Source organism: Acinonyx jubatus, chromosome E4, assembly GCF_027475565.1.
Source record: "Acinonyx jubatus isolate Ajub_Pintada_27869175 chromosome E4, VMU_Ajub_asm_v1.0, whole genome shotgun sequence".
NCBI lineage: Eukaryota > Metazoa > Chordata > Mammalia > Carnivora > Felidae > Acinonyx > Acinonyx jubatus.
In genome coordinates this window covers 23557635-23582754 of record NC_069395.1, presented here as the reverse complement: position 1 = coordinate 23582754, position 25120 = coordinate 23557635, and the positions used below count along the sequence as shown (strand labels likewise).

General features: G+C 37.2%; 1 long non-coding RNA gene across 2 annotated transcripts in view; it reads left to right on the top strand.

Annotated features, from left to right (window-relative positions):
* Positions 1–3190: 3190 nt before the first annotated feature.
* Positions 3191–25120, top strand: part of LOC113603979 (uncharacterized) — a 104310-nt gene continuing 82380 nt past the window's right edge. The window contains exon 1 of one of the 2 annotated variants that reach the window (XR_008293062.1): positions 3191–3357. This is a non-coding gene — a long non-coding RNA (uncharacterized LOC113603979). Of the gene's footprint in view, positions 3358–24380; positions 25030–25120 lie in introns of those variants that run through there. The other variant, XR_003425798.2, reaches the window with a different exon arrangement.

Genomic DNA, 25120 nt, shown 5'->3' with positions numbered 1-25120 from the left:
AATCTGAAAGGACACTTTTCTAATAATTATCCTTCTGCCATCTGAAATGCATCTTGCTGAAATTGATACAGGATTAATCGATTATAATGCTCAGGCGAACTCATGTTCGTTTATTTTGGTCAAAGGCAAAATCTGAACTTGTGTCAAGTCACAGGAGGATTTTCCTTTCATAAATCTTCTATTTTTAAATTTGAGTGTGCATATCTACTTTCATTTGGGCTTCCTGAATATTAATAAGCTTCAGTGTCTAAGGTATGCACAACAGGCATTTTTAGCAAATAATACGTGGTCCCAGAGAGAAATTCAGTGTTTCTTTTTCACTTAAATCCGTTGTCTTCCAAATTTCTTTCTTTTCCTCTTCTTTTCGTCACAAGTATTTTTTTCTACATAAAATTGAAATTGCTGGCATAGTTCTAGCAACACAAGAATCTTCTGAGAATGAAAAGCAAAGGCTGTATACTGTCTTTAAAAATGCAATCATAACTAGAGGAGTGTTGCCAGTAAGTTTTGTTCCATATAATGCTGCTGATAGTACTTGATATTGTGTGTGATATGTACACAAATGTACAAGAGTGTATGTGCTGAGGTAGTAGTGTTAAATAAGATGGGGCAGGTCCTTACTCTCTTATCATTTAAACATATCCTATATAATGCAGGTATATGAGAAACTTAAAACCAGGGGAATTATGTGAATTTAAAAGGCACTAATTTAGAACCATGAAGGTGTTTTCACTTGTTTTTGTCAGTTTCCTCTACGGCTTTTCATGCAGATTTCAGATATCATTTAAACAGTTATATAATTCCAAATAATATAAACATAAGACTTTATTCTTTGGGGCAATGTATCTCCTGTCCTCATGTCTTTTGTTTTAAAAAGGAAAATATATTCACATTCATTTTATATGTCATTATCACTAGATAAAAATAAATTAACATTGACGTAAAATTACCATCATCAGTAGGGATTCTCTTGTTTTCAGGACCTAGTAAGAAGGAGAATCATAGCTCATCAATAGAGCACTAGGACATCACTGGGCTAACTAGTACACATTGACCTTGATGTAAAATCCAACACAGATCCCTTTGGATGCCACTGTTTTCTCCTTCCGACAAGGGTTGTGATTTTTTTTTTATGGTTCTCAGTTTTTTTATGTTTTCATTTATTTATTATTTATTAATTTATTTATGAAATTTATTGTCAAATTGGTTTCCATACAACACCCGGTGCTCATCCCAACAGGTGCCCTCCTCAATACCCATTACCCACCCTCCCCTCCCTCAAGGGTTGTGATTTTAAGCAAGGATGAAGTCCTGGGGTTTTGTGGGGGTGAATGATAGAATAGGAAATAGTGGAAGTGAAAGATTTTTTTTTCTTTTTTCCTAGTATTTGGAGTGTCATTGAGTAGGTCCAGACTATCTACTTCTTTTTCGCTATCCTTGGCCAAGTAATACCATGGACACAAATACCTTGGGAGGAGATTTCCTAGGTCCTATATCTACAGCATCCGTTTAGGTTTGCCACCTTGTCTCCTATAATATCTCACCTGATGTTCAGAGAAAGGTGGGGCAGGTTTTATTCTATTTTAAACATAAGGAAACAGACTCTCAGAAGTTAAGTGTCATATAAAGAAATCAGACAGATAATTGCTTTTGCCAGGGCTTAAACCCAAATCATATTATCCCTAGCCTAATTCTCTTTCCACCATAGTGCATCTATTGTGGCAAATTTAGTAAGCACATCAAGGGTGGCAGGTAATTTAAAACATTATCTTCATTCTCAAAACAACCCTGAAGTTTAATTTTATAAAGTCGATTTTTCAGAGGCAAAATTGGAGCTGAGATAAATTAAGTGATTTATTCAGGCAAGTAGTGGTGGTTAGAAATTACAAATGTATCTCTTGGCTTGCAAAGTCTATATTGTTTTTCTGTAGCAAGTGTTCATTGGAGAAATAGGATTTTTTTAAATTGGAAATTGTATAACGCTGGAAGCAAGTCTTGAATTCTTTAATTAAACCTGGGTTGTGAACAGAGCCAATCACTAACTTAGGGGGTGGGGGTGACAGAACTTTATAGGAACATATAAAATATTAATGAAATAATTACTAATTTGACATTAATAAGTTAAAACTTTCTTTATTGCTTCATATGCACCATAAAATTTTATTAAACATTAAGTAATTAATATTTAATATGTAACCATATTTAGCACTGTAAGCATAAGTCAAGAAATTTTTCAATACTTAAAAACATTTAGCCATGAGTGCACTTTTGGGTTATCAATTAATTATATTAACGTTAAACTACATGACTAATTGATCAATAGATTATTTCTAAAAAGTGAAAAAAAAAAAAGGAAAATGAAAACAAATGAACCAAAAAAGAAAGAAAATCCTTCTTGGCCACTAGTCAGGGCTATTCTCTACTAAGACTGTGGAGCTGAGTTTATGTTTTTCATTCTCTCCAAACTTCTTGAATAATTCCATTTGATCTTTCATTTATATATATAATATATATGTGTATATGTGTATGTTATCTATCTGTGTATCATATGGTTGGGAGTGTGTGTGTGTGTGTGTGTGTGTGCATGCATGTGCATGTGTGGGTGAACATCCTTCATTCTCCAACTGAGGAACTTCCCATACCACACACAGAAAGACAAATAATTCATTATAGTGTTAATCTGGCTTTTAAAATTTTATATTGTTGAATCCACTCTTATTTCTTTTACCTGTTATTCATTTTCTGTTGCCCAAACCTTCATTGAGTCAACTCTTAACTAAATATTATTCTCAGATAAACCATTCCAAAATCCACAGACAAGATCAGCTGTCATTGTAATGTGATTTCACACCATCATGTACCCTGCTTAATATATTCATCACAATTATAATTTTCCATTTGTTTTGTGATAATTTGATTAATGCCTGGATCTCTTACTAATATAACATTCAGTGAATATCAACTTTTGCCAGTGTTTTAACCTCCCAGTGCTCAAAATAATATCTGGAACATTTTATATGTTAATAAATATTTTTAAGTGAAAAAATTGGACCATTTCCCAGTTTTACTGTTTTCCTCTTCTTTCTTAAACTTTATAATAAACATTTTTGTAAAGTTCAATATATTTTTTAAATTTAAATTGTATACAAAAATTATATTTTATTTATTTATTTTTTATTTTAGAGAGAGAGAGAAAGAACACCAGTAGGGGAGAGGGGCAGACGGAAAGAGACAGAGAAAGAGAGTCTTAAGCAGACTCTACACTAAATGTGGAACCTGATGCTGGTCTTGATCCTATGACCCTGGAATCATGAGCTGAAATCAAGAGTCGGACTATCAACAGACTGAGTCACACAGGTACCCTGAAAGATTATATTTAAATAATACTTATAACATGGAGCTTTTTATTTGTCTATTACTCATTTTAGATATTATTTATGCCATATTTTAAATTCTATTCCAACTTTAACTTTTCAAAAAAGAAACTTTAGTTCTGGACCTTGTACTCTCAGTCTGGACATGACATTTTATGAGGCTAACAAGCTTTGTTTTTTGTGTCAGTATGAGAAAAATTTTTAAACATTTAATGGCTAGGTATTATACCACACATACATACAAAGGATCCCAAATTATCCCTGTTTTCTATTTGCTTTAAATTGATTAAAATTTCATTGTATGTTATATTTAGTAATGTTAGGGTAATAACAATAGTATTATTAGGTACCAATCTACTTTGAGTATTAAGGATTTGATAGTTTAGCCTAATAAGGACATACTGACCTCAATGTGGTTGTTATATTATGCTTTCATTTTATTTCTTTTCTGTTGCATGCCATTAGAAAAATTTTCTTACATTTTTTAATTAAGTTTTTAAAAATTCAGCATAATTAACATACAGTGTTATATTAATTTCAGGTGTACAATATAGTGCAACAAAATATACAACAAATCCATACATTACTCAGTGCTCATTATGATAAATGTACTCTTTAATCCCCATCACCTATTTCACCCATCCCCCACCCACCTCTCCTCTGGTAACCATCAGTTTGTTTTCTTGGAGTCTGTTTCTTGGTTTGTCTTTCTGTTTCTCTCTCTTTTTCCTTTGTTCATTTGTTTTGTTTCTTTTTTAAAAAAAATTTTTTTTAACGTTTATTTATTTTTGAGACAGAGAGAGACAGAGCATGAACGGGGGAGGGTCAGAGAGAGGGAGACAAAGAATCTGAAACAGGCTCCAGGCTCTGAGCTGTCAGCACAGAGCCCGACGCGGGGCTCGAACTCACAGACCGTGAGATCATGACCTGAGCCGAAGTCAGCCGCCCAACCGACTGAGCCACCCAGGTGCCCCATCATTTGTTTTGTTTCTTAAATTCCACATGGGTGAAATCATATGGTATTTGTCTTTCTCTGACTGATTTATTTGACTTAGCATTATAGTCTCTAGCTCCATTCATGTTGTTACAAACAGCAAGACTCCATTCTTTTATATGGCTGAATAATATTCCAATATATATATATCTATATGTCGCATTTTCTTTACTCATGCATTTATTGATGGACACTTGGACTATTTGGGTATTGGAAATAATGATACAATATACATAGGGAAGATTAATTTTATCTCTTGATGTTTCTGGTTCCTCATCTCTTATAAGAAATTAATAATTACCACTTGGTGTGTGTAATAAATAAAATTGGACATTAATTAAAATAACGTACATATTTATATATTTGTGTGTGTGTGTGTGTGTGTGTGTGTGTGTGTGTGTGTGTCTGTGTGTGGTGTATCCTGACACAAAATGCCTTTGCAAATGGTAGAAATGATGGGCTTTTCTTACTAGTACTGCTTTAAGAAAGAAATTAACATTGAGAGTAATTAAATAACAAAATAAGATAAATGTCAGATCACTAGTGGATACAACTTGTAGAATCTACTCTTCCCCCACTTAACATACACACATGTACACACTTGCACACTCACACACACACACACACACACACTCTAAAGTTAGGAACTAAAGGGTTCATGAAGAATAACAGTGCTCTCAGCATAAAAGTCATAGTCATCTGGTTATAAAATATCCTATAAAAGGTTGCCTTGTCAATATTTGAAGTGAGTTTTGCAGGTGAACTATTTTCGCCATTAAGTAGACTTAAAACCATATGTACCTATTCTATCCTTTATGGCTGTGATGTGTGTTTAGGGTTCAAGAAACAAATCAGGTTTTCCTATTTAGATGCTCTTGTTTGCATTTAAGAAGGCAGAAGAGAGACACAGGTCATCTTCTGTTCCTTTTGGTCCTTGTTGCTAGTATGCAAAATTGTGGAAATTTAAGGTTTTTTGTTTTTTGTTTGTTTGTTTGTTTTTGTTTTTGTTTTTGTTTTTGTAGCAGTGTTCCATTATCCATTCTCTGGCTTCCTTCTGTCCAAAGATAGTTTTGGTGTCTATGCGGCATCAGTGGCATATTTATTCATGCTCCCTAATTCTTAAAGGGCAGATACAGTGCTGTGTTCATGAACTCACACCTTCAGGGCAACTTCAGAGAGGACTTTGATTAGTTCATTCTTAATGCTTATGGGACTTGTTCCAAGATACCTTCAAATTCCAACAATTTTGTAAGATGAAGACCTTCATTACTTTTAGCTTTCCTCTCTCTTACCTCCTCTTTTATGCATCAGTGGATTCAAAAGGAGTGGCTAGAAAAGACAAATATTATTCCCTACCTCACAAAATTAAAGACAAAATTCAATTGAAATAACTTACAGGTTAATTGCAGTATTTCCATCTCCATCTACTATCCTTACCGAATAGCAATTAAGAATTCAGGGCGGATTTACAACGATGTGGATAGAGCTGCAGAGTGTTATGCTAAGCGAAATAAGCCAGTCAGAGAAAGGCAAATACCATATGATTTCACTCATATGTGAAATTTAAGAAACAAAACAAATGAATATGGGTGGGGTGGGGGGGGCGCAGAAAGAGGAAAACCAAAAGCAGACTCTTAATAGAGAACAACCTGATGGTTACCAGAAGGGAGATGGGCGAGGGAAGGACTAAATGGGTGAGGGCGATTATGGAGGGCATTTATTATGATGAGCACTAGGTGTTGTAAGTGTTGAATCTCTAAATTCTACTCTTGGAACTAAAAAAAAAAAAAAAAAAGAAAAAAAAAGAAAAAGAAAAAATTGAGAGCAAAATTTAAATATTTAAAGAAGAGACTGAAATAATTTTCACTGATATTTTGGAAAAAAAACCCCAAAACTTGTATTTAGCCTTTAAGTTATTTCATAGCATTTATAACCTATGTTGCTGGTCCTCAATAATAATATTATGAGATGTATTGCAAGTTATTATAACTAATACTAAGGAACTGATTCTTTTGAATGTTTTACTTTGCAAAATTAGAGCAGATTCTGGGGCGCGTGGGTGGCACAGTCGGTTGGGCGTCCGACTTCGGCCAGGTCAAGATCTCGCGGTCTGGGAGTTCGAACCCCGCGTCGGGCTCTGGGCTGATGGCTCAGAGCCTGGAGCCTGTTTCCGATTCTGTGACTCCCTCTCTCTCTGACCCTCCCCCGTTCATGCTCTGTCTCTCTCTGTCCCAAAAATAAATAAACGTTGGAAAAAAAAAATTAGAGCGGATTCAGTTTGTTCCTCTATGGACATGATATCACTTTTGATCATTTTATCCCAAATCCTTTAAAAAATTTCTTTTAATGTTTATTTTTGAGAGAGAGAGAGAAAGAGCATGAGCAGGGAGGGCCAGAGAGAGGAGACACAGAATCTGAAGCAGGCTCCAGGTTCTGAGCTGTCAGCACAGAGCCCAATGCAGGGCTCAAACTCACGAACCATGAAATCATGACCTGAGCCGAAGTCAGACACTCAACCAACTGAGCCATCAAGGTGCCCCATATCCCAAATCCTTTTTTAGATGGTGGTCAAAGTGTAAGTCACATAGCTTGCACACTAGTAATTGTATATTATAAACGACCTAATTTCTCTGTGACTGAGTTCTTTGGGTATATTTTAATGATAATTACAAGTTAGTTTAATACTTTATTTTCTGTCATTGCTGTGGCTGTGTTTGAATTGGCAAACAGTATTAATTTGTATATTCAAAAAATATTTATTGAGTTTCTACTATTCAGGATGATGATGAACAAAACAGACATATAACTGGCCTCATGGAAATTAAGTTCTAGGAGGGATGACAGACATTAAGTCACTAAATATACAATTAGTTGTCTGTTTACAATAGTTGTAAAAGACAAATACAGGTTAACGTGAGATCATAAAATAGGGGAATTGCTGAGTCTTAGAGATTAGGGAAGATTTGATTGACTGTGGGATTATTAAATTGAAGTTTTATTTTTTATTTTTTTACTAAACATTCTTATTTATTTTTGAGAGAAACAGACAAAATGCAATCAGGGGAGAGGCAGAGAGAGGGAGACACAGAATCTAAAGTGGGCTCCAAGCTCTGAGCTATCAGCACAGAGTCCGATCCAAGGCTTGAACTCGGGAATGGCGAGACCATGACCTGAGCCAAAGTTGGACGCTCAACTGACTGAGCCACACAAGTGCCCCTAAACTGAAGTTTTAAAGAGTGGGTAGAAAGTGATGTGGAGTGTATGAGAGCATATCTTTGTCTAAGCAAAGAAAATAATAACATATGCTGCATGAAGATTCATATAGGAAATAAATGTTGGAATTCTAACAACAAAAAAGAGTGTTGATAGCTGTTGTTATACATCATAAGGAAAGATTTAAATAATATGTGAAGAGTAATGAGAAGCTATTGGTTTCAAGGAAAGGAATGACATTATATTTGGATTTTAAAGTTGATTTATTTATAATTTTTGAGAGGGAAAGTGAGAGAGTACACGCTTGCACACATGAGAGTGGGGGAGGGACAGAGAAAAAGGGAGAGAGAGAATCTCAAGCAGTGCAGAGCCTGACATAGGATCTGATCCCACAAACTGTGAGGTCATGTCCTGAGCCAAGATCAAGACTCAGGAGCTTAACTGGCTGAGCCACCCAGGGGCTCCAGATTTGGATTTTAGAATGATACCTATGGATGAAATATTGATGGGAAGAAATTTGTAGAAAGACTGATGATGTGGTTGCTTTGTAAATCCAAGAAAAAGGTGATGCTAACATGGATTAGGGTATAGGTAACCATGTAGCAACTAAAAGATGATAGAAAATTGTATACATGTTACTCAAAGTTCGATTACTCCCTAAATTGTATCAAGGAAAAAGTCTCAGCTTTAACTTCTAGTGTAACCAAATCACACCTTTTCTAGAATATTGTCATGTGCATTAAATCAAAGCAAATAAATAGCTGATTTATTTTTGTTGTGATATGGTTCAACTTTTATATGAGTTAAGAATTCCCAAACTTACTTCATTTGAGAATAAAAACGATGTTCAAGCAAACATAAAAAGACAAATGGTATAATCACTAATCCTCTTCAACTTTGCAATAATATGATTCTTGTTTGTGCAATGTGTACAGAGAAAAGAACCACCCTGGTTTTTCTAATTTATTGAAACTCTTGAAATCCACTACACTGGATTAAGATTGTTCAAAGCGTAGGATATCAAGGGACTTTGTGTATTGTAGCATGGAGACTTTGCTTGTCAGATGTCTCAACTACAGTGAAAAAGTAACACCAGCGTGACAAAAATGATCTTGTTGATGTTTATAATGCCCCTGGAACTAGATGTCTAATGCAAACATACCACACAATTCCCTCTCCAAAAAAACTTGTTTCTAAAATCAATGCTTTCAGGAACCTAGGCAGTTTTTCAATGTAATTTTTCCTAATGTTCTAATTACCCACATAATTAATAAAAAGTATTGAGAATGTTTTAGCACTTTTAACTTACAGAAATGAATATGACATACTTGTTTAGAGATGTATTTCTTTTTATTTAATAGGAGTAAACAATTTATATATTGTCATATAACAATTTTTGATATCTTTGCCAGAGACACATTTATTGTTACTTATTCTGAATCCCAATGTTTATAGTATATTGAAAGAAGGCTGCTAAAATTTACATGTATCATCAATATGTTCCCTTTCACGTAGAGAATTAGAATAAGATCCTAAAAGGGTATCTAGTTGTAGATGATTTGGTATGTATAATCATCATAATCAGAAGGAAAATTGTGAAAGCAAAATATGAGAGGAAATTAAGTTTAGGAAAGTTTTATTCTGGGGGTGCCTGGTGGCATAGTCGGTTAAGCATTTGATTCTTGGTCTCAGCTCAGGTATGATCTCACAGTTCATGAGTTCAAGCCCTACATTGGGTTCTGCACTATTGGTGTGGAACCTGCTTGGGATTCTATCTCCCCTTCTCTCTGCCCCTCCCCTACTTCTCTCTCTCTCTCTCTCTCTCTCTCTCTCTCAATCTCTCTCAAAATAAATAAATAAACTTTAAAAAAATAGAAATAAAATTAAAAAATTTAAAACACAAAGTTTTATTCTCTCAATATTTAAAAAATAAGTATTGACTTTTAGAGAGAATGATTTATACATGTACAATTTAGAGCTCATAACTTTCATTTTTGGATTTTAAAGGTATGAGTGTTCATGAACATATGGACCTTAAGTGTGCCCGGCTTAGTTAGGAAAGGCTGGTAAATAAAAGCTTAAGTGGTAACAAATTGATTATTCCCAATATTAAGAAGCCTCAATTTAGCAGTCCAGGCCTTCTGTAGCTGTTCCATGATGTTATTGGGAACCCCCGAATCTTAACTTTCTGTTCATATCTTCATCATGTAGCTGTAAGCCTCATGTTTCAGGATGGCTGACATTCTAAGCATTATCTTAAGATTCCAGGCAGGAATAAAGAAAAGTGAAAAACACAAAACCAAAAGACAAAAGCCAAACCAAAGAAGGCCTCACAAGCTGAGTTCCTCTTTTTTTTTTTTAAATTATGTTTTTAATGTTTATTTATTTTTGAGACAGAGAGAGAGAGAGACAGAATATGAGTGGGGGAGGGGGCAGAGAGAGAGAGAGAGGGAGACACGGAATCCGAAGCAGGCTCCAGGCTCTGAGCTGTCAGCACAGAGCCCCACATGGGGCTCGAACTCGATAACATGAGATCATGACCTGAGCCGAAGTCTGACGCTGCACCTGTACCAGGATTATCATACAGAGTCATGACACCGAGGGATTTCTTTCCAGGAAGCAACTTTATTCCTGTGGACACCACTCAGTTGGGTTCGTACCCAAAGACCTGAGTCCTGAATGCCACCTGGTGTAGTTTTTTATATGTTTTTTACTTTTTTGTCTCCCATATATGGTAACACACAAACATGTAGTCTGATTAAGTGGTCTCATGTTACAAGGCCTTGAGGAATGTTGTCACATACCTAAGGTATAGTCAGGTACCTTGAGGTTTTTTTCTCTTTCCTTAGGGAAACCACAAACCTGAGCACCTAGATGCCCCACTGAGTTCCTCTTTTTTTTTTTTTTTAATGTTTACTTATTTTTCTTTCTTTTCAACTTGTTTTATTTTTTATTTTTTTAAAATATACATCCAAATCAGTTAGCATATACTGCAACAATGATTTCAGGAATAGATTCCTTAGTGCCCCTTACCCATTTAGCCCATCCCCCCTCCCACAACCCCTCCAGTAACCCTCAGTTTGTTCTCCATATTTATGAGTCTCTTCAGTTTTATCCCCCTCCATGTTTTTATATTATTTTTGTTTCCCTTCCCTTATGTTCATCTGTTTTGTCTCTTAAAGTCCTCATATGAGTGGAGTCATATGATTTTTGTCTTTCTCTGACTGACTAATTTCACTTAGCATAATTCCCTCTAGTTCCATCCACGTAGTTGCAAATGGCAAGATTTCGTTCTTTCTGGTTGCCGAGTAATACTCCATTGTATGTATGTATATATATATGTATATATATGTGTATATATATATATATATGTATATATATGTGTGTATATATATGAGTATATAAATATAGGGATATGTGTGTGTGTGTGTGTGTGTGTGTGTGTGTGTGTGTGTGTATACCACATCTTCTTTATCCATTCATCCATCGATGGACATTTGGGCTCTTTCCATACTTTGGCTATTGTCGATAGTGCTGCTATAAACACGGGGGTGCATGTGTCCCTTTGAAACAGCACACCTGTATCCCTTGGATAAATGCCTAGTAGTGCAATTGCTGGGTCATAGGGTAGTTCTATTTTTAATTTTTTGAGGAACCTTCATACTGTTTTCCAGAGTGGCTGCACCAGCTTGCATTCCCACCAACAATGCAAAAGAGATCCTCTTTTCCCACATCCTTGCCAACATCTGTTGTGGCCTGAGTTGTTAATGTTAGTCATTCAGACAGGTGTAGGGTGGGATCTCATGGTGGTTTTGATTTGTATTTCCCTGATGATGAGTGATGTTCAGCATTTTTTCCTGTCGGTTGGCCATCTGGATGTCTTCTTTGGAGACGTGTCTATTCATGACTTTTGCCCATTTCTTCACTGGATTATTTGTGTTTTGGGTGTTGAGTTTGATAAGTTCTTTATAGATTTTGGATACTAGCCCTTTATCTGATATGTCATTTGCAAATATCTTCTCCCATTCTGTCAGTTGCCTTTTAGTTTTGCTGAATGTTTCCTTAGCTGTGCAGAAGCTTTTTATTTTGATGAGGTCCCAGTAGTTCATTTTTGCTTTTGTTTCCCTTGCCTCTGGAGACGTGTTGAGTAAGAAGTTGCTGCAGCCAAGATCCAAGAATTTTTTGCCTGCTTTCTCCTCGAGGATTTTGATGGCTTCCTGTCTTCCATTGAGGTATTTCATCCATTTTGAGCTTATTTTTGTGTCTAGTGTAAGAAAGTGCTCCAGGTTTATTGTTCTGCATGTGTCTGTCCAGTTTTCCCAGCACCACTTGCTGAAGAGACTGTCTTTATTCCACTGGATATTCTTTCCTGCTTTGTCAAAGATTAGTTGGCCATACGTTTGTGGGTCCATTTCTGAGTTCTCTATTCTGTTCCATTGATCTGAGTGTCTGTTCTCGTGCCAGTACCATACTGTCTTGATGATTTCAGCTTTGTAGTATAGCTTGAAGTCTGGGATTGTGGTGCCTCCTGCTTTGGTTTTCTTTTTCAAGATCTTTTTGGCTATTTGGGGTCTTTTCTGGTTCCATGCAAATTTTAGGATTATTTGTTCTAGCTCTGTGAAGAATGCTGGTGTTATTTTGATAAGAAGTGCATTGAATATGTAGATTGCTTTGGGTAGTATTGACATTTTAACAATATTTGTTCTTCCTATCCAGGAGAATGGAATCTTGTTCAATTTTTTTGTGTCTTCTTCAACTTCTTTCATGGCCTTTCTATAGTTTCCAGTGTATGGATTTTTCACCTCTTTGGTTAGATTTATTCCTAGGTATTTTATGGTTTTTAGTGCAACTGTAAATGGGATCGATTCTTGATTTCTCTTTCTGTTGCTTCATTGTTGGTGTATAGGAATGCAACCTATTTCTGTGCATTGATTTTATATCCTGCAACATTGCTGAATTCATGAATCAGTTCTAGCAGTTTTTTGGTGGAATCTTTTGTGTTTTCCATATAGAGTATCATGTCGTCTGCGAAGAGTGAAAGTTTGACCTCCTCCTGGCCGATTTGGATGCCTTTTCTTTCTTTGTGTTGTCTGATTGCAGAGGCTAAGACTTCCAATACCATGTGGAATAACAGTGGTGAGAGTGGACATTCCTGTCTTGTTCCTGACCTTAGGGGGAAAGCTGTCAGTTTTTCCCCATTGAAGATGATATTAGCAGTGGGTCGTTCATATATGGCTTTTATAATCTCGAGGTATGCTCCTTCTATCCCTGCATTCTTGACGGTTTTTATGAAGAAAAGATGCTGTATTTTTTCAAATACTTTCTTTGTATCTATTGAGAGGATCATATGGTTCTTGTCCTTTCTTTTATTGATGTGATGAATCATGTTAATTGTCTTGCAGATGTTGAACCTGCCCTGCATCCCAGGTATAAATCCCACTTGGTCGTGGTGAATACTTTTTTAATGTATTGTTGGATCCTGTTGGCTAATATCTTGTTGAGGATTTTTGCCTCCGTGTTCATCAGGGAAATTGGTCTATCGTTCTCCTTTTTAGTGTGGTCTCTTTCTGGTTTTGGAATCAAGGTAATGCTGGCTTCATAAAAAGAGTTTGGAAGTTTTCCTTCCATTTCTATCTTTTGGATCATGTTCAAGAGAATAGGTGTTAACTCTTCTTTAAATGTTTGGTAGAATTCCCCTGGAAAGCCAACTGGCCCAGGACTCTTGTTTTTTGGCATATTTTTGATTACTAATTCGATTTCCTTACTGGTTATGCTTCTGTTCAAATTTTCTATTTCTTCTTGTTTCAGTTTTGGTAGTGTATATGTTTCTAGGAATTTTTCCATGTCTTCCAGGTTGCCCATTTTATTGGTATATAATTGGTCATAATATTCTCTTATTATTGTTTTTATTTCTGCTGTGTTGGTTGTGATCTCTCCTCTTTCATTCTTGATTTTATTTATTTGGTTCCTTTCCTTTTTCTTTTTGATCAAACTGGCTAGTGGTGTATCAATTTTGTGAATTCTTTCAAACAACCAGCTTCTGGTTTCATTGATCTGTTCTACTGTTATTTTGGTTCGATAGCATTAATTTCTGCTCTAATTTTTATTATTTCCTGTCTTCTGCTGGTTTTGGTTTTTATTTGCTGTTCTTTTTCCAGCTCCTTAAGGCATAAGGTTATGTTGTGTATCTGAGATCTTTCTTCCTTCTTTAGGAAGGCCTGGATTGCTATATACTTTCCTCTTATGACTGCCTTTGCTGCATCCCAGAGGTTTTGGGTTGTGGTGTTATCATTTTCAGTGACTTCCATATACTTTTTAATTTCTTCTTTAACTGCTTGGTTACCCATTCATTCTTTAGTAGGATGTTCTTCAGTGTCCAAGTATTAGTTCCCTTTCCAATTTTTTTCTTTTGGTTGATTTAGAGTGTTATAGCATTGTGGTCTGAAAATATGCATGGTATGATCTCGATCTTTTTGTACTTAGTTAGAGCTGATTTGTGTCCCACTATATGGTCTATTCTGGAGAACGTTCCATGTGCACTGGAGAAGAATGTATATTCTGCTGCTTTAGGATGAAATGTTCTGAATATATCTGTTAAGTCCATCTGGTCCAGTGTGTCATTCAAAGCCATTGTTTTCTTGTTGATTTTTTGATTAGATGATCTGTTCATTGCTGTGAGTGGGGTGTTGAAGTCTCCTACTATTATAGTATTAGTATCAATCTTTATGCTTGTGATTAATTGATGTATATATTTGGGTGCCTCCATATTTGGTGCATAAATGTTTACAATTATTAGGTCTTCTTGGTGGATAGACCCCTTGATTATGATATAACGCTCTTTAGCATCTCTTGACACAGTCTTTATTTTAAAGTCTAGATTGTCTGATATAAGTATGGCTACTCTGGTTTTCTTTTGTTGACCATTAGCATGATAGATGGTTCTCCATCCCCTTATTTTCAACCTGAAGGTGTCTTTAGGTCTAAAGTGGGTCTCTTGTAAATAGCATATAGAAGGATCTTGTTTTATTATCCATTCTGTTACTCTATGTCTTTTGACTGGAGCATTGAGTCCATTGATGTTTAGAGCAAGTACTGAAATATATGAATTTATTGCCATTATGATGCTTGTAGAGTTGAAGTTTCTGGTGGTGTTTCCTGTCCTTTCTAATCTTTGTTGATATATTTTCATCTTTTCTCCCGCAGAGAGTCCCCCTTAAAATTTCTTGCAGGGCTGGTTTAGTGGTCACAAACTCCTTTAATTTTTGTTTGTCTGGGAAACTTTTTATCTCTCCTTCTATTTTGAATCACAGGCTTGCTGGATAAAGATTTCTTGGCTGCATATTTTTCTTATTCAGCACATTGAATATATTCTGCCACTCCTTTTTGGCCTGCCAAGTTTCTGTGGATAGGTTTGCTGCAAACCTGATCTGTCTTCCCTTGTAGGTTAGGGACTGTATTTCCCTTGCTGTTTTCATGATTCTCTCCGTGCCTGAGTATTTTGTGAATTTGACTCTGATATGCCTTGTTAATTGTCGGTTTTTGTTGAATCTAATGGGAGTCCTCTGTGCATCCTGGATTTTGATGTCTGTCTTTCCCCAGGTCAGGAAATTTTTCTGCTGTGATTTTCTCACATAACCCTTCTAGCCTTATTTCTCTCTCTTCCTCTTCTGGTACCCCTATGATTCTGATGTTCCTTTTTAATGAGTCACTGATTTCTCTAATTCTGAAATCATGCACTTTTACCTTAATCTCCCTCTTTTTCTGCTTCATTATTCTCAATAAGTTTGTCCTCTATATCTCTGATTCTCTGTTCTGCCTCATCCATCATTTCCGCTGCTGCATCCATTCATGATTGCAGCTCAGGTATAGCATTTTTAATTTCATTCTATGTTTTACTTCTTTTATCTCTGCAGAAAGGGATTCTAATCTATTTTCGACTCCAACTAGTATTCTTATCGTGGTTCTAAATTCTGGTTCAGACATCTTGCTTGTAGCTGTGTTGGTTAAATCCCTGGCTGTCGTTTCTTCGTGCTCTTTCTTTTGGGGTGAATTCTTTCTTTTTGTCATTTTGAAGAAAGAAAAGGAATTAACGAGGTAGATAAATTAAAATTAAAAAACTATTAAAATTAAAAAAATAAAAACACACACACCCAAAAAAATCTAATAAATGATGCTAGATCCTTGGTGTGTTTTGGCATGGGTGTTGAAAGTGGTTTGACAGATTAGAGAAAAAAAAGTGGGGGGGAAAAAAGGAAATCAGTTGTGAATTTGAAAAAATGAATACACTAAAATGAGATGATGGGAGTAAAATAGAATTTGATAAAATTTACATAAAATCAAACTATATAGTAAAAAAGTAAAGAAAAATATTTTAATAGAAATTGAAAGTAAAAATGTAGTTTTTCTCTGCATTCAAGAAAAAGAAAAGAAATGAAAAAGAGAAAAAAAGAAAAAGAAAAAAGGGAAATAGTTTGAAAATTTGAAAAGGTGAATACACTGAAGTAGACTAAAATAAAATGATGGAAGTTAAATAGTATTTGAAAAAATTTACACAAAAGTAAAAAATATAGAAAAAAATTAAAAACATTTTAATACAAATTGAAAATAAAAATGAATTTTTTCTCTTTCTGTATTCAAGAAAAAGAAAAGTAGTGTAAAAAAGGAAATAAAAGGAAAGAAAATTGAATAGATCTACCTGCTAACAGATTGAAATAGGACTGAAATTACTTCGTTTTCTCCCAGAAGTCAGACTGTATAATGCTTTATAGTCCATAAACTAAGCAGGCAGTGAGACTTGTGTTCTTGAAGAGTGAAGTTGGCCCATTTGGGAGGGGCTCAGTGTAATGGCTCTGTTCTCCACTAGATGGCGCTGCTAGGCTACTGGGGTGGATTGTTGCAGCGCTCATAGGTGCATATGCACTTGTGCAGGAGCAATGAAAATGGCGTCACCCAGCTACTCAGTCTCTAGTATGAGAACTTTGTTCTCTCCAATTAGCAATTGTGCACCTGTCCTCTGTCTTCAGCTTTCTTCCATTCCCCACTTTTTCACTCTCCGTGACCAGGCCCCAGGCAGTACCTCTCTCCTGAGTTTTGTCTCAGATGTGGCTGTTTTCCCCTGCCCCTTACTTCTGAAGGACTGCAGTGGTTTGATGCATTCTGCCCCTCTGCGGGAGGGTCTCACCAAGCAATGGTCTAATGTCGGCTGCACCCAGGAACGCTTGCTGGACCCTGCTGCTGCTGGTGCCCCAAGACTGTGGCCAGGTTCCAGCCCCCCCCTCCCCCCCCCCCCCCCGAAAAAGTTTGTGAGATAGCATAGCAGCAGCTTTTCAGGGATTGTGGAAAATCACAACACACACCTGGCACCAGGCTTCACCGTTAACGACCTTGTTCCAACACCAGCGAATGTGGCCGTTTTCTGGGGTCTGCTGGGACCAGGTGGCTTCAATAGTCTCCACCAAATGTCCTTCCAGCAGTGGAACCGCTTTTCCCCATGTGGCCTGAGAAACTCCTGGACCCCACTCTGTTCCTGGGGATTCGCCCTTCCCACCAGAACACTGCCAGGTATTGAGCTGCAGAGTTGCAGCCTTTGTGCTACCCTTGTTTACAGTCTTAATGGAATTTAAACCCTCTCCTTTCTCCTTTCTCCCTTTTCAGTTTAGTCCCTGTGGCTCTTTCCAATTTTCCACTTTCTCTCCAGCTGCTTTTGGGGAGGGGTCCTTTTCCCGTATTCCCCCCTGCCCCCCCCCCCCAGTCTCCGTCCTCTCTCTGCCTGCAAAAGTGGCTCCCTGCATGCCGCCGGCTTTTCTCTCCCCAAGTTCACCTCTCTGCACCATGTACCTGCTGAATTCTGTGGTTCAGGTTGTGCAGATTGTTGTGTTAATCCTCCAGTTTTCTCAGTGTGTAGGATGGTTTAGTGTTGGACTGGCTGTATTTCATGGACGACGCAAGACACACAAAAAACTTCCATGCTGTTCCACCATCTTGGCTCCTCCCCCACATTTATAAATTTTTAATGTTGTTTGTCTCTCATGAAAATTTAAATTCTATTAAAGCACAGATTTAATTTTTTTAAACTTGAGTTCCTTTTTAAAAAATGCTATCTTAAAAGCACCAATGGCATCTGCTTTTTTTTAAATGACTATACCTAGCCAAAGTTAGGCAGAAAAGGTGTTTTATATTTTTAATATTCTATACTAAAGGAAGTCTTGTAAAAAAGGCCCGAGCATAATTTTGAGTGGTTAACCCACAGAATTTGCCACAGAGCCTTTGTGCTTTTTCTTCACACATAAAAAGAGGAGGTGCTGGAAATTAGGTAATATTTATACAGCATCTAAAATGTGACAATATAAAAGGAAGGGAAGTAAAATTGGGGCACTTGAGTGGCTCAGTCAGTTAAGCGCCCGACTGTGGATTTTGGCTCAGGTCCTGATCTCAAGATTCTGAGCTCACCTTGGGCTCCAGGCTCACAGAATGCAGCTTGCTTGGGGTTCTCTCTCTCTCTCTCTCTCTCTCTCTGTTTCTCCTCTCTCCCTCTGCCCCTCCCCCACTCATACTTCTGCTCTCTCTCCCTTTTTCTCTCAAAATAAATAAATAAACTTAACAAAAAGGAATGGGGGGACAACAGGAAAGAGGATGCATCAACAATTTTCTAGAAACTAAAAATATAAAGATGGATGGCCAGTGACTTAACTGTACATAAGAAATCTGAGGCCTGAGCTTCTGGGAAGGAAACATATAAGTGAATTGTGGGTGCAGAATCCTGGAATGCCTAAGGAACTGGAGTTACCATTACTTCAGAAGATGAGAGTGAGAGATGGTGAAATGGGAATTTGTTTGATTGAAGTGAAAACTTGCTAGTCTTCCTAAAGTTTTTAGCCATGCCTATCGGAGATTCGGGTTCTATCTTATGAGATGGATCCAGACCCCCTCTGCACCCAGGAAGACAGGAGGAGTGAAAGATGGGAATGAAGGGCTGGAATGAAAAAGAGGAAGAAGAATAATGAAAAATATGTGGAAGTTAGTATAGTGAGTAAACATATTTCTTAAAGTTGAAGCATGGATCCTTCTAGTTGAAATGTAATTCAGTATCAAAGAGTGAATCATGCCATGTGTATGCTGTAAATATCATTTCCATCCCTGGCTCTCTCAGGATTGTCCAATCTTGTCTTCTAGGCAACCGGGCCTTTGTGTCTTGTGTCTTTTCTCCTGTCTGCTCAGTTTTTGCGCTTTGCAATTGTGTGCTACTGTAGGCCGATGTCAAATATTACTAGTTTTCCCCAATAATTTGTTCTTCCATTCTTCTAATAGATGAGGATTATAGTCATGCACTTGGCTGTCTGGCTGTACTTCATTATCCAACCTGCTTTGTAATTAGGTGTGGCAAAGTCTTCACCCATGGAATTGGTGGGATTGTGCCACTTTCTTCATGAAGCTTTCAGATGGTATTACATGTCTCACAATGCACTGCCCTTCTCTCTAGCCAGAATCAGCATTTATCAGCTGAGTTTCGGTCTTGCCAATCAGGACAATTACTCCTCTAGGGAATGGCAAAGTTACAATCTGTAATGTATTCCTGTTTCTAAACAAATAAACAAACAACCAAACAACCATGTGAAACACAGCAGTCTACCTACTTAGAATACTCTGAAGGTGATCACTTCCTTTTTTTTTTTCTATAAGGCCCTGCATTATTGGCTATTTAGCTTACACTCTTTTACTCCATCTAATTAATACAGGCCTAAAGTCCTTCACCATGTGGACTTGGCTCTGTTCTCTGCCTAAACCAATTATTAACAAGCCTCATGTTATATTCGTGGCCCCATTGTCTCCAGTGGATAAAATTGGAAATCAGACTAGCTAGCTACTCTAAACTTGAGCAGGTTCCTTGATAAATACATGCCAATCAATGAATATGCCTACTAAGATTCCATCTGTAGAACCCGTAATGTGTTTAAGAGATTTGCACTGGAAATCCTGAAATTCTTCCTTCCTGCTTCTGATATTAGGGCAATTATTTAATCTCCTTAGAGTATTTTCTTATAAAACAAAATAATGCCTTCACAGAGAAGCTGTGAGGAGGATTTAATGGTATTTGTTTAGAAATATGTTAAACTGACTCTTCCTGTGGTCTCAGAGTTTTAACTGATGCCCTCTTGTTGATGGCAATGGGTGTTAATTACTTACACATTCAAAAGGGACTTGTTGGACATCACCTGGCAGGACTCTCTAAAAAGTGACCAAACATATCTTTTGGACTTCCCAGTACATCCTCTCCATCCAGCTTCTGTATAGGAGAAAACTGCAGGACCATGAAGGAGCTTCACCAAAGTCAGGATTTATTTGCAAACAGCTGTTTGCATAGTAGAGAAGATTGTGCTGTGCTCCTTCCCCCAGCCATAGGAGAGAGGGGAGAGATGCTAATTCCCACATGCCAAACCTAAGACCACTAGAGTCAGTGCCACAGGGGATCACATGAGATTGAAGGAGTTTTAGAAGTGTTGCGGTGTATGTCTTCGAGTTTGAAAGACAAAATTCTGGTGCCCAAGTTGCATAAAAGTGTCACAATTGGGAAGATAAGAGGAGTTCCCCTGCTAATACAGGTGAGAGGGCTGCCGTGGAGGTAAGCTGCTCTTCCGTAAGTATGCATGCAAGGAGGGCAAACCCATAGTCAAAGGGTTGACTCATTTTGAAAAGACCCGGCCCAAGGGCTTGCCTGAAAGGGTTATGTGTGTGTACAGAAACAGTGTTTTCACTTTTGTAACAACGGAGCATAATATGAAATACTAAGTTCCAGGTTTTTGCATGGTAGGCTTAAGGTTAATGTTTAACTTCTAAATTAAAATTACCGAGTTGGATCAGATGGGCACTTGATTTTAAAACAAAACTTTACCAAACCTCAAGTGATGCTGGTTCTTCACGTAAAAAAGGAATTCACACTTGATTCCCAACGACCATCGCAGAGCAGCAGAAATCTTAAACCAAAAACAGACTTTACACATTTGAGTGAATATGTATTGTGTCTTTTTCTAAAAATTAATCCATTGTACTTTCTTTTCCCACTGTGTGCTTTTCATAAATGGAAAAAATCATCCATTTTTTCAAAGAGAAAAGTTGTTCCTTCAAAAAGAAAAAAGTACTTGAAGTTAGGGATCATTTTGTGATTGTTTTTTATATCATTCACAGTAGAATCATGTAGGATAGTTCAATAAGAGGTTGTTGATTCAATGGTCTGTGGAAATTCATCAGCCTTCTGCCACATATTGATGTTAATAATCTTGCCAAGATGATTCACATAAGAAGCCATGCGCATGATTTTAAGTCTCACATCTCAGTTCTGAGCCAAGTGATGAAACATTATGAATCCAATCTTTTCACTAGCATAATGGTAAATATTGGATATGAAATGAAAATTTTAATCTCATTAATTTTAGAGAAGATCATGAAGTACCCTATAAAAATATTGCTTTAATTAATCAAACTGTATTTCAGACAATGTGAATACAGTTTTCACTTCAATTACACAGAGTTAATAGAGAATAGAATGCCAGATGAAGTTCATGTTGATCATGAACACAGTTCTTTTTTTTAAACTAAATATCATTTATTTTAAAGTGAAAGAAAAGAGAATGAACATTTAAAGAGTTCTCAATAGTTTTTATAAACACTTGACTCATAATAATATTATAAGCAAGATTGTGTTATTTACATTTTATAGATAAGAAATCTAAGTCTCATGAATTAAATTATTTGCCCCAATTAAACTGGTAATAAGTGATTTAGCAAGATTAAGCATTTTTTTCATGCTTTAAATCCCGTGTATGGTTTTTCCTGCGGTATTATGTATTCTTGAAGTTAAAGATATATAAATAAGAATGCAGTTATAATCACAAATTTAGGATTAATCACTATCTCTACAGCCAAAACAAAATGGAATGTGTGGAACTATTTACTAGGACAATATGGATTGGTGTCCATGAAGCAAGGTACTGATGCCACATGGGTCCTGTAGAGAAAGAAGTGAAGAGCAAAGAAGAATTTCACAGAAAAGGAGATTTGAAATCTAATGTCATCAGTTCATAGCAGAGCTCTGCTTTGGTAGTAAATAATTTAGCGTCATCACCTACTTTCCCAGTCCTGCAATAGTCTGAAGGTATATTACTAACATCCAGAAACATGTGCTAAATTAATTTTTACTCACCAGTTTCCTATATATTTCATGACATATTGCCCAACAGAAGCAGGTGGGTTATCATGAGTTGTTTTTATTTTGATATATGGGGACTGTAATCTCAGTGTTTGGCAGCATAATGTAATTTGATATGAGGCACAGGGAATCATTGGCCTTTTGGATGTCTGTTATCACCTCATACACAATTTGCTATCCACCATCACACAGGCTTTGTATGGCATTGCCATCTTCTAGGTAACTCTTACCCTTTCAATGTGTGCTCCAGATTATTTTCTCCTCAGATGTATTGTGGTATACATCAATTCCCTAAGTAGAATCTCATTTTATTATTTTCAATGACTATTTCTTTGTTCTCTATTTTGTTGGCACCAGATATTTGAAATACACAATAGTCAGTAATTGAACTCTGTGTGCCTGGAAGTGAAGAATCAGGACAATTACTTTATACCTTTGGCTCTAATTTAAATTTCAGTACAGCCTACCCTTGAATGACATAGGTTTGAACTATGGCAGGTCCACTTAAGTGCAAATTATTTTTTGATACAGTGCAGTACTGTAAATGTATTTTTTCTCATGATTTTCTTAAAAATTTCTTTTCTCTGGTTTAGGTTATTGTTAGGATATAGCATATAATACATATAACATGTGAAGTATGTGCAATTGACTATGTTATTGGCAAGACTTCTGGTCAATCTTAGGCTACTGGTAGCTAAATTTTGGGGCTGTCTAAAGTTACACGTAGATTTTTTTACTGAACCCCTAACTCCCAGTTGCTCAAGGGTCAGCTGTAATTGGCAATTGCAATTTGAAGTTAGAAATTAAGGATAAGACCCCTAAAAATAAATACATTGCTCAAATGTGTCCATTTCTTTATAAGTTACTCTATCTGGCCCATAGGAAGTAATCAATACATGTTTTAATTCATTTATTTCCTTTTACTAAACATGTATTGACTGGCCATCATGAGCCAGAAAGTGAGCTTAGTGTTCAGATTTAATAATAAGCTCTTTGTCAGCATTGGGAAAAGATATTAATTTGGATAAATGTTACTGGGATAAGTTATACAAAGAGATATATGTGGTTCTATGAAAACATAAGGGGCAGGGGATTTAACCGATCATTTTTTTAAAAAATTTTTTAACGTTTATTTTTGAGACAGAGAGAGACAGAGCATGAACGGGGGAGGGTCAGAGAGAGGGAGACACAGAATCTGAAACGGGCTCCAGGCTCTGAGCTGTCAGCACAGAGCCCGACGCGGGGCTTGAACTCACAGCCCGCGAGATCATGACCTGAGCTGAAGTTGGCCGCTTAACCGACTGAGCCACCCACGCGCCCCTAACCGATCATTTTTAAGACAGGGTTCCCTGAAACATGTAGTTATCTGAGATTTGAAACAAGAGTAGGAAATCCCTAGGGGCTGGGTTGTGCTATGGCAGAATATGAGGTAACAGAGGACACAGTGGAATATGCAGAAGACAGAACGTGTTATAGGGAAGGGAGCATAGAATATTTATGGAATCGAAGAAAAAGGGGGTGGGTAATAGGACCTGGAATTGGATTGGGAAGGTGGTTATAGTCCAGATGAGTCAGACATATACAGACCATCGCACATCTGAGTCTTTTATCTCAAAGGATTAGAAAGTCATGAAAGTGTTTCAATTATGTTGGTGGTGTTCCGGGAAGGATATGAGATTTAACTTTAGAAACCATCATTTGTCTACAGAATATACAAAAGACTAGAAAGGGGTCAGAATTGATATAAGACAAGCAAGAGGAAACAGTAGCTTTTGGGACCGTGGCTCCTCTGAAGCTAAAGGGAAAACCAGATTGGAGAGATGACTGGGAGGTAAAATTCGCAGTATTTGACGTTGGTTTGGTTGTTTAAATACACAAAATATAGAAGCAATATAGTGCAAAAAATTATGAATATACCAAAACTGCTACTCCTGTACTGGATCACACAAAGTAAGGCTAATATTTATACAATACTTATTAATTTAGCTACATGTATTAACTCACACACTCCTCATAAAAATGCTAAGAGAAAAACCTTATTGTGCCCATTTTATAGATGATTACAAAGGCACTGAAAGGTTAAGTGAGTCATCCAATGTCTGAGAGCTAATAAAGGGTAAAAGCCTAGCTGGTAATTGACAGAGCTCTGATTCAAATAAGGAAGCAAGTTTCCACGTTGAATGGTTGTGGTCTGCATTGCATTCCCTTTATAGCTGTTTCACACCTTGGCTCTGCCTGCCTGCCTGCCTTCCTGCCTTCCTGGCTTCATAAATACTGAGAATATTTTCTATGTCAAGCAATTTACTCAGTCCTCTGGCTACGAGAACTAATATGTGTCATTCAGTATTCTAGTTGTTATCTGAATGAGCCAAAGATGGCTTCTGTATATTGGCCCTATGTTTACTCTTCATAGCAGGCTGGGACCTGCTCATTCAAAAGCCTGCTGGTGCCAAACTCAAATTTTTATATATCCAATTATTTTAAAAATAGCCCAAAGAAGCGGGTTTTTAGCTTTCAGAGCCTGCCAGCTTTGCATACCCTGAGAAACCTCAGCCCACATCTGCTGGCCATTGATAAGGTAGAAACTTGTACTTATAAGACACGAAACTGCTGCTGCCGTTTGGGGTTCTCTGACCCAAAGGCTCCCTACCAAGCTACTGAGTGACATCAGCTGGACACAAAAGCCCCTTTCCAATCCTTTTCTCCCTTGCCATCCTCTCCTTCTTGGTGGTGGTCTCCAGAACTGTAGCCTCTGTGGGGTTTCATGGAGGACTCCTTCCATCCAGCCCCGAATCATGCAAACCAGTCAAAGTGTCACCCAAATCAAGTTCACTGTGTGCTGTTGTTGATGGTGGGCATATCTTTTCCCTTGAACAGCCCCCATACAATTGGCAAACAATCCTGAATGGCCTTGCATTGTTGGGGCTCAGAATTTGGAACACCCCACTGTTGCTTTGGAGTGGCATCTTGTTGCACGGCACTCCGTGCTTTTGTGATCTTCTGGTGTGCCTCATTAGCCAGGTCGAGAGAGCACGCACCAGCGTTTGAGTGAACCTATGCCATTAGAACTTGCCTTTGGGATCAGAAGTGCCAGCTGCCCAGGGAAGGCGGTGAGCATGCATGCTTGGGTGACCATTAGGAGATACTGGACGTTTTAAGGCTTGTGGGCCTGAAAAGAAAAGGAAGAAAAGAGCAGACCTCTATACTGAGGGTGGGCTGCCCATCCACCAGAATGGCTATAGCAGGTGAGGTTCTCTGTGGCTAGCTGATGATTTGGGATACTCTGGGCCAAGAGGACATCTTCCTCTCCGGGGACCCTTTATCAGAAAAATGAGT